The following is a 13267-nucleotide window of genomic DNA, read 5'->3' on the forward strand; positions in this document are numbered from 1 at the left end:
TTTTTTTTTTTTTTTTTTTAAGCTAAAAGAAGTGGGAACTCATTGACAAGTAAGGGAATCCCTTCCATCCTTAACCAGGCTCCTCAATCTCAATACTCTCCAGACACTGGACCTTGGCAGCTCAGCAACAAAGAGGGGGTTTCCAGAGTCACTCAAATCCCCCTCCCAACTCCAGGTTCCGGCTCAGTGGGCAAATATCTTAAAACTACCCAGAAATGATTGTATCATTGGAAGTAATGCAACACAAGGATATTCATGCAAACTCTGGAACACCATCCAAAACCCACAAATGGGAACAAAGAACTCACAGAAACAAAGACATTTCACTTAACACAAGAAGGCTTCCTGTCCTCTGGAGGTGTGTTGGGGTCCATCTTTTTTGAACAGACATCAAAGACCCTATCTAAAAATCAGAGAGTATGCAGCCTTCTTTTTTTGTTGTTATTGTTGTTTCTATTTTCCTTTACTTTTTAGACACACACACACATATATACAAATCATGAGAAAGAAAAAGCAAACAAAAAGGTGAAAATACTGTGCTTCAATCCACATGCAATCTCCATAATTCTCTCTAGGGATGAAGATGGCATTTTCCATCCCAAGTTTATTGGAATTTTCTTGGACCACTGCATTGTTATGAAGAGCCAAACCCATCACAGCTGATCATTATATAATCTTGCTTTTACTATATATAATGCCCTTCTGGTTCTGTTCACTTAACTTTGCCATCAGTTCACATAAGTTTTTCCACACAGCCTTCTCTTGAAATAATTCTATGGCTTGTTTTCACTGGTGAAGCCCCACCTCCCTTTATTTTCTCCAGAACTTTGTATATATTAATCAGTGTTTTCTCCACCTTTCTCACAAGAGAATAGGAGTTCCTTGGAGTTGAGAGTTCTTCCTCCCACTCTATTTAATTCAACACAAAGTTATTGATTGTTAAGTATGATCAAAGTAACTGACATTTTTGTGTGCTAAAAAAAATTAGCCTGCACTTGGGAAGGTTCTATTCTTCTGGAAGTAGAACTGGGAGGAGAGGTGGAGTTCAGACAAAACTCCTACACCAGTAAATACAATGAATTTACTAAACAATTACAGAGGGAAATTGGTTTTGTCCTTGGATCCCTGAAACCTAGTGTAGGGACACAGTAGTAAGTCAGTCAATTAGCATTTAGTAAGTGCTCACAGTCTTGGGTTCACTGCTGAGGGGACAGGGAATGGCTTTTGCCTTGAAGAAATGATCCCTTTAACCTAAGGAACTCATCTTTGACCTAGTGATATGGAAGGAACCTGTGACTTCACTGGAATCAAGAACTCCTGGATAAAGGAGCTTCCTCTATCAATGCCAGTTGGCACTTCCTTTTCCTTCCCCATCAAACTGTTATCTTATAGCAGTTTATCTGCTATATTTATAAAAGTTATCTTAGAACTCTGAAAAGTGACTTAACCAGAGTTGCACAAATAGTCTGTTTAAGAGACTGAACTGTAATGCCGGAGATATTGAGGCAAGATAGAGTTTTTTAAATTTTATTTGAGAGAGAAAAATTGTGCTGTGGGAAAAACAGGATCCATGTTACCCCCAACGGCTGAATTGGATTAGTGTCTCAAAGCATCCAGCAGCAAGTGAAGAATTCCAGGGATTCTTTTTTTTTTTTTTTTTTTTTTTTTTTTTTTTAATAGCCTTTTATTTACAGGATATATACATGGGTAACTTTACAGCATTAACAATTGCCAAACCTCTTGTTCCAATTTTTCACCTCTTACCCCCCCCCACCCCCTCCCCTAAATGGCAGGATGACCAGTAGATGTTAAATATATTAAAATATAACTTAGATACACAATAAGTATACATGACCAAAACATTATTTTGCTGTACAAAAAGAATCAGACTCTGAATTATTGTACAATTAGCTTGTGAAGGAAATCAAAGATGCAGGTGTGCATAAATATAGGGACTGGGAATTCAATGTAATGGTTTTTAGTCATCTCCCAGAGTTCTTTTTCTGGGTATAGCTAGTTCAGTTCATTACTGCTCCATTAGAAATGATTTGGTTGATCTCGTTGCTGAGGATGGCCTGATCCATCAGAACTGGTCATCATCTAGTATTGTTGTTGAAGTATATAATGATCTCCTGGTCCTGCTCATTTCACTTAGCATCAGTTCGTGTAAGTCTCTCCAGGCCTTTCTGAAATCATCCTGTTGGTCATTTCTTACAGAACAGTAATATTCCATAATTTTCATATACCACAATTTATTCAGCCATTCTCCAACTGATGGACATCCATTCAGTTTCCAGTTTCTAGCCACTACAAAAAGGGCTGCCACAAACATTCGTGCACATACAGGTCCCTTTCCCTTCTTTATAATCTCTTTGGGATATAATCCCAGTAGTAACACTGCTAATTCCAGGGATTCTTATAGGGCTCCAGCAATCAGGGGAGTAAAGCAGGGTAGGGTTACAGCTCTGGTGAGTGGGAACTTCCAGGAACGGACCATAATTTGGTTCTGACAAGTTGGGGGTAAGGAAGGATTATAAATCCTGATAAATCTAGAACTGGTTATACGTAGCCAGAAATAAAGAAACAGTTCTTAGCCTCAAGGAATATTCTTTCTATTGAGTAATCTGTGTGAATTTCTGGTGCTAGGAAACAGAAGTGGAGTATGGAACTTTCTCCCTTGTTCTTCTTTAGAAACTGTTTACCTTGAGATCCATAGACCCCCAAAAGGTCTGAAATTTCACGGTGGAGCATGAATGGGAGTGGGAAGAAAATAATGATCTTCACTTACTTATTCAAGAAATTTAGATTTTATTGAAATGATTTAAAATAATTATTCTTATAGGCTTTAGAAGACTACTAAAGGAATCTATTATATTAAACCATAATACTAAAATAGTTAAGAACCTGGGATAGAAAAGCTGAACAAGTTGTGGTATGTGATTGTGATGAAATACTATTGTGCTATAAGAAATGACAAATAAAGTATTCTGATCATATGTTTTTTCAATGTTTAATGAATTTTTTCATTTAAAATTGGTTATCTTTAAATTTCAGTTTCTCTTTCAGTTGCCTTACTAATTGTATAATTTTTTTATCTTTATTTTTATTTTTTAGTCTCACAAACCTTATTTATTTTATAGTCAACTTTTTCAAGATCTTTTTAAAAATAACTTTTTATTGACAGAACCCATGCCAGGGTAATTTTTTACATTATCTCTTGCACTCACTTCTGTTCCGATTTTTCCCCTCCCTCTCTCCATCCCCTCCCCCAGATGGCAAGCAGTCCTATACATGTTGAATAGGTTACAGTATATCCTAGATACAATATATGTGTGCAGAACTGAACGGTTCTCTTGTGGGGCAGGGAGAATTGAATTCAGAAGATATAAATAACCTGGGAAGAAAAACAAAAATGCAAGCAGTTTACATTCATTTCCCAGTGTTCTTTCGTTGGGTGTAGCTGCTTCTGTCCATCCTTGATCAATTGAAACTGAGTTAGATCTCTTTGTCAAAGAAATCCACTTCCATCAGATCTATAATTTTTTAATAAAAGGTTTGTATTCACTTTGTTATAAGAAGCTAAAGAAGCACATCTAAAACTGTATCAATATAATAGGAAAAATAGATCAATTTATTTTGAATAAACCTTTAATTCTCAGACAATTCTCAGAAGTTGTTCTATTAGCTAACTCTTTTTTTTTTTTTTTTTTTGATTGTGTGTTAAATTTTCAGTAGGGGAAAATCTTAAAATTTCAGAGCCCTAACAAAATATTTTTGTAATTCAAAGATTCAATAACAGAACTAATTGTTACAATATCTTCAAAAGGCCAAATAAAATATATTAAGGAAGGATTTTTTTTTTTCATTTATAAATAGACATCAGTTGCTGAAGGGAGTGGGTTAATAGTAAATTTGTTTCCACTCTTTTATAGACTCTGCCGCCTATTAACAGACACACTGAGAGGCTCAGTTGTGTGCTGTAATGTCTTATTAAAGGGGGAAGGAGAAATGACAAACAGGATGGTTTCAGAAAAACCTGGGAAGATTTATATGTAATGATGCAAAGTGAAGTGAGCAGAAAGCAGCAGCTTTGTATGTTCAGTACATTGTATAAAACAATAGAACAGCAATACAATACAAAAACAGAACAATACAAAACAATAATAGAACTACAGTCTATTGTGAAAGGCTTAGCTGCTCTGATCAAATCAATGATCCAGGACAATTCCAAAAAATCCATGATGAAAAATGTAATCCACATTCAGAAAAAGAACTGATGATTGCACATGGAAAGAATTTCCCATATTATTTTTTTTTCTTGAAACATGGTTAATATGGAAATGTTTGCATGGCTTCCCAGTCATAATGGTACCATTTTACTTCCTTCTCAATGGCTGAGAAAGGGTGTCAAGACAGAGAATTTGAAATTCAAAATTGTTTTGAAAAAGGAACACTTTAAAAAGAAATTCCTTAAATTCAGCAGAGGTGAAAAAAAAAGAGCACCTTCTAACCCAAAGATTGATATGGGAGCATAGAGAAAAAAGCCAAAGCAGATTTCACAACAAATAGAAAAGATAACCAGAATTGCAGATGGATATTGCTTAGATAAATGATATTACTTGTCTTAAAGTTAAAATAGCTATAAGAATCTCTTCAGCCTCCCAATAGGTCTCCTTGCTTGTTATCTTTTCTTTTTACATCTTTCATAGAGCAACATCTTCCTAAGACTATCAGTATCCTATTTTCCAATCTTCAGACACCCTCCCTTGTTCTTAAGTAAAAATACAAACTAGCATCTTAAGCTCTTCATTTGGCTTTATCCACCCTATCTCTCCAGATATTTCTTAGTATCCTCACCATTAAATCCAAACTTAAGTATTACCAGTTTCTCATTTATTTTCCACTCCACTCTTCTCTTATGGAACTCCTAAAGAGAAAGAGCCATTTTGGCCTTTTGTCTATCTCCCAAAAGCCTTAGCATAATATTTGTGATATAATAGGTGCTTAATAAATGCTTATTGAATTAAATTGAAGATTAAGATTAAAGATTTAACCCTAGGAAAATTGTTGGAAAATTTTTGAATGTCCAACCTGTAGATGAGAAGACTTGGGGAAGGGATACCATGAGAACTGACTTCCAATATTTAAAGGGCAGTCATCCATTGGGATGAGCTGTCCTCTGCTTGACTACAAGAGAAAAAGGGCATCATAAATGGTGACTGACTTGTTAGGTTGTAAACTCCCCAAGACCACTGAATATTTTAGTGCTTTGTGCATGGAACTTGCTCCATAGTTATTGGTTGTAATGAACATTTTACTCTTACCATCTACCAGGAGGTTGTCTGCACCAGAAAGTAGTTTCAATGTTTGGATTGCATTTTAGTTTTTAGTATTTTTCCTTTAGGAGAAAGAAACCATCTCCTCTGAAAAGTTGTTGCAGAAACCATGGCCTGTTGGCCAAGGAATAATCAGAATATAGGATCTCTGATTCTGCAGTTATGAGGCTGCTCCAAAGGCTAAGACCATTCACCTCACGATGATGGTCTTGTCTCCTTGCTCATGTAAAGAAATAGAAGAGGCATCTGGGGCCAGAAAGCAAGAAATCCAGGCTCACCAAGTTCTGCTCACCTGTGACCAGCCACCATAACAGGCATAAAGTCAAGGGAGAGAAATTCTTTTAATAGGGTGCTCACCCCGACCTTACCCCCCAATTCTCTTTACTCTAAATCTGAGGAAGAAGGCTTGAAGGTAGACTGGAAGACAGTCGACTTAAGGTCACAAAGATTTGTTAGGAGCCTATTATGTCATAGTCTAAGGATTTATAGATACAAAAGCGAAAAAGACATGACAGTCAAAGTACATTCTGCTTAGCTTGCTTTATGGGCCATGATGAAAGTTACTCTTCAATCAGGTAAAGTTCCTTGTGTCCCTTCACCTTAGACTGGGAACTCCTCTGATCTAGCTTCTAAAATTCTTTCTCCACCTATAACCTTGCTTTGTTGAACAAGTCACATAGGGAGTCCTTTGGATACACTGACAAAGCAAGATGAAGGATTTTATTAGTGCCTGTTACACCATGGTATTCATATTCTTCAAATAATTCAAGATCCATATTCTTCACATTACTGAGGATGTCATTTAACTTAGACAATCAAACATCTAGAAACCTGAAATTCTTGGACCTGGTATTTAGTATCTCAGATCCCCCAGGATGTCAATTAGATTGTCTCTGGTGTCAGCTAGCTGTCCAGCCAAATGTCTCAGAAGGGCAGATAGTTATTCCTAGAAGACAACCAGATTTTTTTTGTGACAGAGGTGGAGAGGAAGAAGGGAAGAGAAATAGCCAGATCTATTTCTAATGTCCCTGTGGAAATAATGTTGGAGGGGAGGAAGGGAGGGAAGCAGTTAGGTAATTTCAGGAAGAAGAAATGTGAATCTAAGCCCAATGGATTTTCTTAGATCCACCCATTCAATGAAGTTCTTGTTGGTTCAAAGCAGGGAATTCACATGACTGCTGTTCCCTTCTCACCAACAGTGGCAGTGTTTGGTCTTGATGCTTCTGTGAGTAATGTTGACATAAGGTCAGCTGTTGTACCTGAAAAGTCAGGGGTCTGGGACATCAAGGACTGCAGGGCTGCTGGCTGCTAGGGGGGAAGGCTGCTGCTGGAGGGTGGGGGGAGACTGCTGGGAGGAGGACTGTTGGGGGCAATTGTGTTGGGTATGGAGATGTTGGGAAAGTGGCTGTTGCAACCAATATGGGGACTCCTGTGTACACCAATAAGACAGTGAGTGATCTTTTGGGTATAAGTCTTGCTTCTGAATATGCACTGGTGGCTATAGTCCTCCATAAAGGGAGTTGTGTGTGTTATCTGGCCAGTTCTCTGGCCTTTGGGTACCTTGCAGGGCCAATGAAGATGTCCACTGGTTGGAGCTTCCATGCCTGGAAAGGGCACAAGATTGAAGATCAATTGATGATCCCATGGTTTGGGAAGAAACAGAAGGATGCTTTTGGAAAGGCCATATCCATACAAATAAGCAGCCTCAGTGGTTGAACTTGTACTCCTCTCAAAGGAGCAGCCACTCCTTGGATCAAGTTCCTGACTAGGGTCACCTGCCCAAAATGGGTAGGTGGATTTATTGGGTGTTGAAAATTTTTGCTCAGAGAAATCCTCTTCCAGACTTGGATCTTGAGATACATCTTCTGGGCATTTTGGTCTTAAGCTGGTAGAGGTCTCAAAGACAAGCCTTTTTTCTTATGCAGCTAGTCTAGCTCTCCTATTTTGAAACCACATCTGAATGGGGAAAAGAAACGGAATGATTAACCTGATTTCAATTATATTTTTATCTTATCATAAAGAGTATCATAAAGATTTGTTTCTTTAAAATGTCACTCTCAACTTTCCAGACAAATTGGTAAGACATATTTCTCTTTTTGTCAGATTTCTCTATCTGATTAAAAGAAAGCTTCAAGGAGTTCTTCAATTTGTCATGGGGCACATTCGGATCCCAACCCTACTTGGCCCCATTGGATTTTATATTCTTCCTAGAAGCAGCCTCATTCTCTAGACTTTTCTTATCCTATAGAAAAAAAAAATTGTCTAAGTCATGATTCCTTCCTTCACATACTCCAGAATCTCACACACATACCAGAAAACAGAGACATGACACAGCTAAGAAGAGTTAAATGTCTCTCACCAGATTTGAACTCAGTTGTCCTGACTTAAGGCCTAGTGTTCTACCCACTGAGCCACTTAGCTGTCTCAGAGACTTCAACTCTTTTGACTTACATGTAGATGATCCTCAGAAATGTTGATAAGCTTTGAAAGTTTCTTTCTTTCTTCAGTTCCAGTATATCGATTATTTTGAAAATGGAACTTAAGAATATATATCTACTTGTTCTTTAGTGAATACTGTACGTTTTCTTCTTGTATACTCAGAACCAGAATCTAAAGAAAAGAAGGAAAAGAATTGGAGAGTTAGTTTATAGCAATAGAGCATTTCCTCAACTTGCTAGATCAAATTAGGAATAAAAGATTGAGATAATATCAGATCAGTCAGCGGGGACCACAACTGGGCCTTTTTTTCAATCTTCCCTCCCTTGGTTTTCCCAACATGGTTTTCTCCCTATCTTTACCCACTGCTTCCACCTCTTCCTCCTCCTGCACTCTTAAGTATTGCAGAAAGTCAGTCCTCAGGTCCCTACAGTGTCCCTTGCCTCTGTTCCTTCTTTTCTATTCCTGCTACTTCTAGGCCAATTTAGATTTTCATTATTTCTGGCTTTCATGTTGTAGCATCCCCCTAAATAGGCATCCTGACTCCAATTAATCCACTATACTCTACCTGATGTGGGCAAAGAATTTAATTATTTCTTCCCTTCCCCCTTCCAAAGAAAAGAAAAGAAAAGAAAAGAAACAGCCAACTTTTATTTACTCATTGCCTTTAAGAGAGAGGAATAGTGAATCACTATTCAAGAATAGTGAATATTGATGGCGAGTCAATTAATTATCCTCACCTCAATTTCTTTATTTACAAAGGAGTAGAAATAGCTGACCTCTAAAATTCTTTCCATTTCCCCCATCTATAGTAATCGTCTGACCAAGTTCCTTAATCTGATATTCAAGGTCCTAAACAATATGGAATCAAACTACCTGTCCAGCTTTCTCCTACATTCTCCACTCAGTTGAACAACCAATCCCCCATTCTTCAACCCCGGTGATTTTGCTCAGATATTCTCTATACCTAGTGAACCCTGACAAAACTATTGGCAGGTAAGCCTCCTACCTTCCTTTCCATTTCCTCCATGATGACTGCCATCACCATTGCATTTCTGAGTGGCAATGATCTTGGCTTCTTCAGTGCTCATTCCGACTTCCTTCAGTTGTAGCATAGTTATCCCAAATTATATCAGTTCAATTATAGGTTCTCTCATTTCTAAAATGATGGGATTAACCTGAATGATCCTTAAGATCTCTTCCAGCTCCAAATCTATAATTCCATTTCAGACTGAGGTTATTTCCATGTTTTACCTCCTGCCTTCTTGCCCTTACAAGCTTTGCCTTAGCTATGGAATGTATTCCCTTTCCACCTCCACCTCCTAGATTCCAATCTCTCTACTAGTTGTTCTAGTACTAAATTACCATAATATTCATGATTACCTCAGGGCATCCTCAGAAAAATTCTGGTTCTCTTATTATCCTTATTTTACAGATAGCAAAGGAAGATGAAGTAACTTTCTCAGCATCACTCCACTATGTGTTAAGAACAGGGTAGGGACTTGAGTCATTCTGAGTCCCAAATTTAGCATGTTCCACATTGCTATTTAGTTGGTGTTTTGAGTTTGGTACCTTCTCTACTCCAATCCATATATTTTAGAGGGAAGTCTTTAGATACTCAGATTTTCCTAGCTCTAGAATCAGTTCTACATTCACTTAAGCCTTTCTGCCCCCTTTTCCCCTCTGAAGAGACAGTGTATCATTACTATACACCATGCAAATACATATATATATATATAATATCTCTAAAAACCAATGTTAATCATTCCCACAAGATTTCAGTAAAGTATTTCACTTAACTGGACTAATCAGATATAACTTTTTTAATTTACCAGGAAAAGGAATTCATCCAGGTCAATGACTGCTTTAACCATTTAAAAAAAAATGTTTTTCAACATCTTATGCTCTTTCAACAATGTATTGACAACTCCAAGACACCGTTTCCCTTCTCCCTTCCAAAAAAAGAAAAAAAAAAAACAAAACAAGAAAACTTTTCACTCCTCATTGCCTTTAAGAGAAAGGAAATAAGGAACAGTGCATGTGGAATCAAAGAACTTTTGAACCCTAAGGATAGAAAGCACCCTCTTCCAAATAATACTACCAGTTCTTTTTGCATTCTTCTTGGGATTTAGAAAATGCAAACTGCTAAACTTGTCCTGGAATTTTAGGAGAAGGGAGAGTATTAACAAAGCAAAAGAGGAGAGAGATTGATTCCAGTTTACAGTAAATCTCAAAGGAATTGTCTCACTTGACTGTAAGGGTTTTAATAAACATATTAAAAGATTTAGCTCATTCATTTATTCATTGACCTTTTTCCCTCCCAAGAGGCAAAGATGGTAGTATTGTGTACTAGAGCAGAAATAGAGAGGGAATTTTGAAGTGGTAAAAATATTCTAAAATTTAAAAAATTTTAGTACTGAGACTTGGGGTATTTATACTGTCCCTTCAAATTCCAATCCACGAAAACTGAAAGCCCTGCTTTCTTTTATTTTCAGTGATATTCTCAAAGGTTTGATCACCAATGATGTAGAAATAAGTACCTCCTACAAAGGACTGTATAGTGGTGGGCTAAAACCTAGGTGAGCCTGGAGGGGTGGGCCTCTTATCTACCACTCTGGAAAAATAGGTGTTAACTTGAATTTCATTGAACCCCCCTCCCCCACCCAACAACGGAAACAAGTTTCTTGGAGGAAAGTTAACACTGGGCAGCTAGGTGGCTTTGTGGATAAAGGGTGGGGTCAGACTGATTCATCTTTAGGGATTCAAATCTGACCTCAGATACTAACTTGCTCTGTGGCCCCAGGGAAATCACTCAACCCTATTTGCCTCAGTTTTCTCAGTTGTAAAATTAGCTGCAAAAGGACATGGCAAACTCCTCCAGTATCTACCAAAAACTTCTAATATCATCATGAAGATAGGACAGGACTGAAAAAGACTGAACCACAACCATAACAGAATTAACACTGGTCAGAACCTAAATGAGCCTGGTAACAGGAAAGCTATAAGAGGTTAAAACTATTAAGTAACAGAGAAAGTGCTAACTTGTCCTATTATTTAAAGGGATCTAGGAATTTCTGAGGTTACTGAAAACAGAAGAGCAGTTCCTATTCCTCCAATTCTGAAGCCTTGTTTTACAAGGCTGGAAGTGGAAGGAAGAGGGTTGATGTGGGGGAAGTGACAAGACTTCATGATCACACTAATAGGCACTTTCCCTCCAGAAATTCCCTCTACTACTTTATCTCTGCGTGAGGGCGGGTGCGCGCAAGCATACACAAACACGATCAATTCCAAAAGATGAACAAATTTGACTTTTGTTCCCAATTTAATACACAATTCTTAAGTGACTCATAAATATTTTTTATTTTAGTTTTTTATTCAAAGGAAATTTTACAGTGAGAGAGTAATTTTTAACTTTATTTTTAATTTATGTAATAAAATAAACATTTCAATAACATAATATAATAAAAGAGATTGTACAGGAAACTGCAAATTCACGATGAACAACTTAGTCCTTCCAAATATACAACAAAATTATTATGTAAATTTCCCCCTTTTTTCTAATCATTTTTTAAATCATTGAGTTCACTGAAGTCTTATAACACAATGGTATCCCATCATAATCATTTATCACAATTTATTCAGCCATTCCCCAACTGGTGAGTATCCCTGAAATTTCTAGTTCTTAGCCTTTGCAAAGTGTTGCTACAAATATTTTTGAATAAATAGGTCCTTCCCCTCTCCTCATTGCTGTTTTTTAAAAAATCTCTTTGGCATACATACAGTCTAGTATTTAACCCTTTTATGACAAGGTAAAAATAAAATTGATTCCATATTAATGGACATCATTACATTTCTTCTCCCCGTTCAGGTTTGGTTTCAAAATAGAAGAGCCAGACAATAGATCCAACCCCCAAAAAGCAGGTATCTGAGGCTTCCATAAACTTAACAAAACTGATATGCCCAGAAGATATATCGCCAAGTACCCATCTGCCTATCTACTATCTCTACCTTCCAGAACTGAGGAAGATAAAGGAGGTGAAATGTTCTACAAACTTTTAATTGCTGTATTTGTCTTTATTATTCTTTTCCAGGCTTGGGTTTCTGAGGCACTAACATTGCTATCTCAAGGAAATATATCACAGTAAATTGAAAGTACATTCTTCAAAGAAATCATCTTCACTTCATTCCCTCCATGCTATTGGAAAGAACAGTTTTTACTACAGCAAAGCTAATAGAACTATTTTTCCCCATGGCAATGGATTGGTCCCTAACACAAACTTAAGATTTCTCACTATACTTTAAGAGCAAGGAGTTTTTTGTTGTTGTTGTTGTTTTTTTTCTGAGAGTTTATTCTGAACTCCCAGTAGTGGGATAAGTAAAAGACCGGTAGTTTGCAAATGTTTGCCGCTAATGGTTGCCTTAATTGTGGCTTATTCAATTATAAATTCTTCTAAACCCTTTACTTCCTTCACTCCTTGTCTTTCCATTCTTGGTTTCTACAAATTCTGAACATTTGATCAAACCCACCATTTAGCTTTTATTCTAGAATTGCATAGTCACCCTCTCCTTTTGCTAAAGAACAGCTCTGTTCTAATCTCAAGTAGTTATCCTACTCAGAAATCCTTTCATTTAATCTAAATACTAAATTCTAAGTCTTTTTTTTTTTTTTTTTTTGCTACAAACTAGTTCCACCCACTCCTTTTGTCAATTGGTGTTCGCTTCCACTTTAAAAATTGAATCCACCTGTTGGAGAGACCTTTCCCAGTCTTATTTGAAATTTCCCTACATATTCACCCATTCTCTCTTCCTTTACTCCAGTTTTTGAGCAGGACATAGTCCTTCTTTCCAAGATTTTATCCAAATTTCTCTTGTTCCTTCTTAAGAACTTGTCTTAAATTATTCTGCTCTTCTAAACTCTCTTTTCTTCAACTTCTACCACTTATACTGACTCTTTCCCCAGTTCCTGCTCCATTTAAAAAATTACCCTGCTTAACTTTGCTCATCCCTCCAAGCTATCATCTCTAGCTTTCCCTTTTCTTGCCAACTTCCTAGAAAGAGGCATTTATGCTAGATATCTCCATTTTGGTCCCTTCATTCTGGTTCCTGACTTCACTGATTGACTAAAATTAATTTCTACAGTTTTCAATGATCCCTTCATTTGTCAAATCCAATTGCCTTCGCTTATAAGGATACTACATATATGTGACACTTATAGGACACTATAGTCCTCAACTATTTAATCTCTCTGCAGATTTTGACAGTAACTACCTGAATACAAGGACAACTAGATGGCATAGTGGAAAGTCTCAACTCAGTATGAGAATACTCATCTTCCTGAGTTCAAATTTGGCCTCAGACACTCAGACAAACTACAGCCATGTGATCTTAAGCAAGTCACTTCACCTTATTTGCCTCAGTTTCTTCATCTGTAAAGTGAGCTACAAAACAAAATAGTAAACCATTTTAGTATCTTTGCCAAGAAAACCTCATATGGG

This window comes from Sarcophilus harrisii, chromosome 2 (genome assembly GCF_902635505.1).
Source record: "Sarcophilus harrisii chromosome 2, mSarHar1.11, whole genome shotgun sequence".
NCBI classification, from domain to species: Eukaryota; Metazoa; Chordata; class Mammalia; order Dasyuromorphia; family Dasyuridae; genus Sarcophilus; species Sarcophilus harrisii.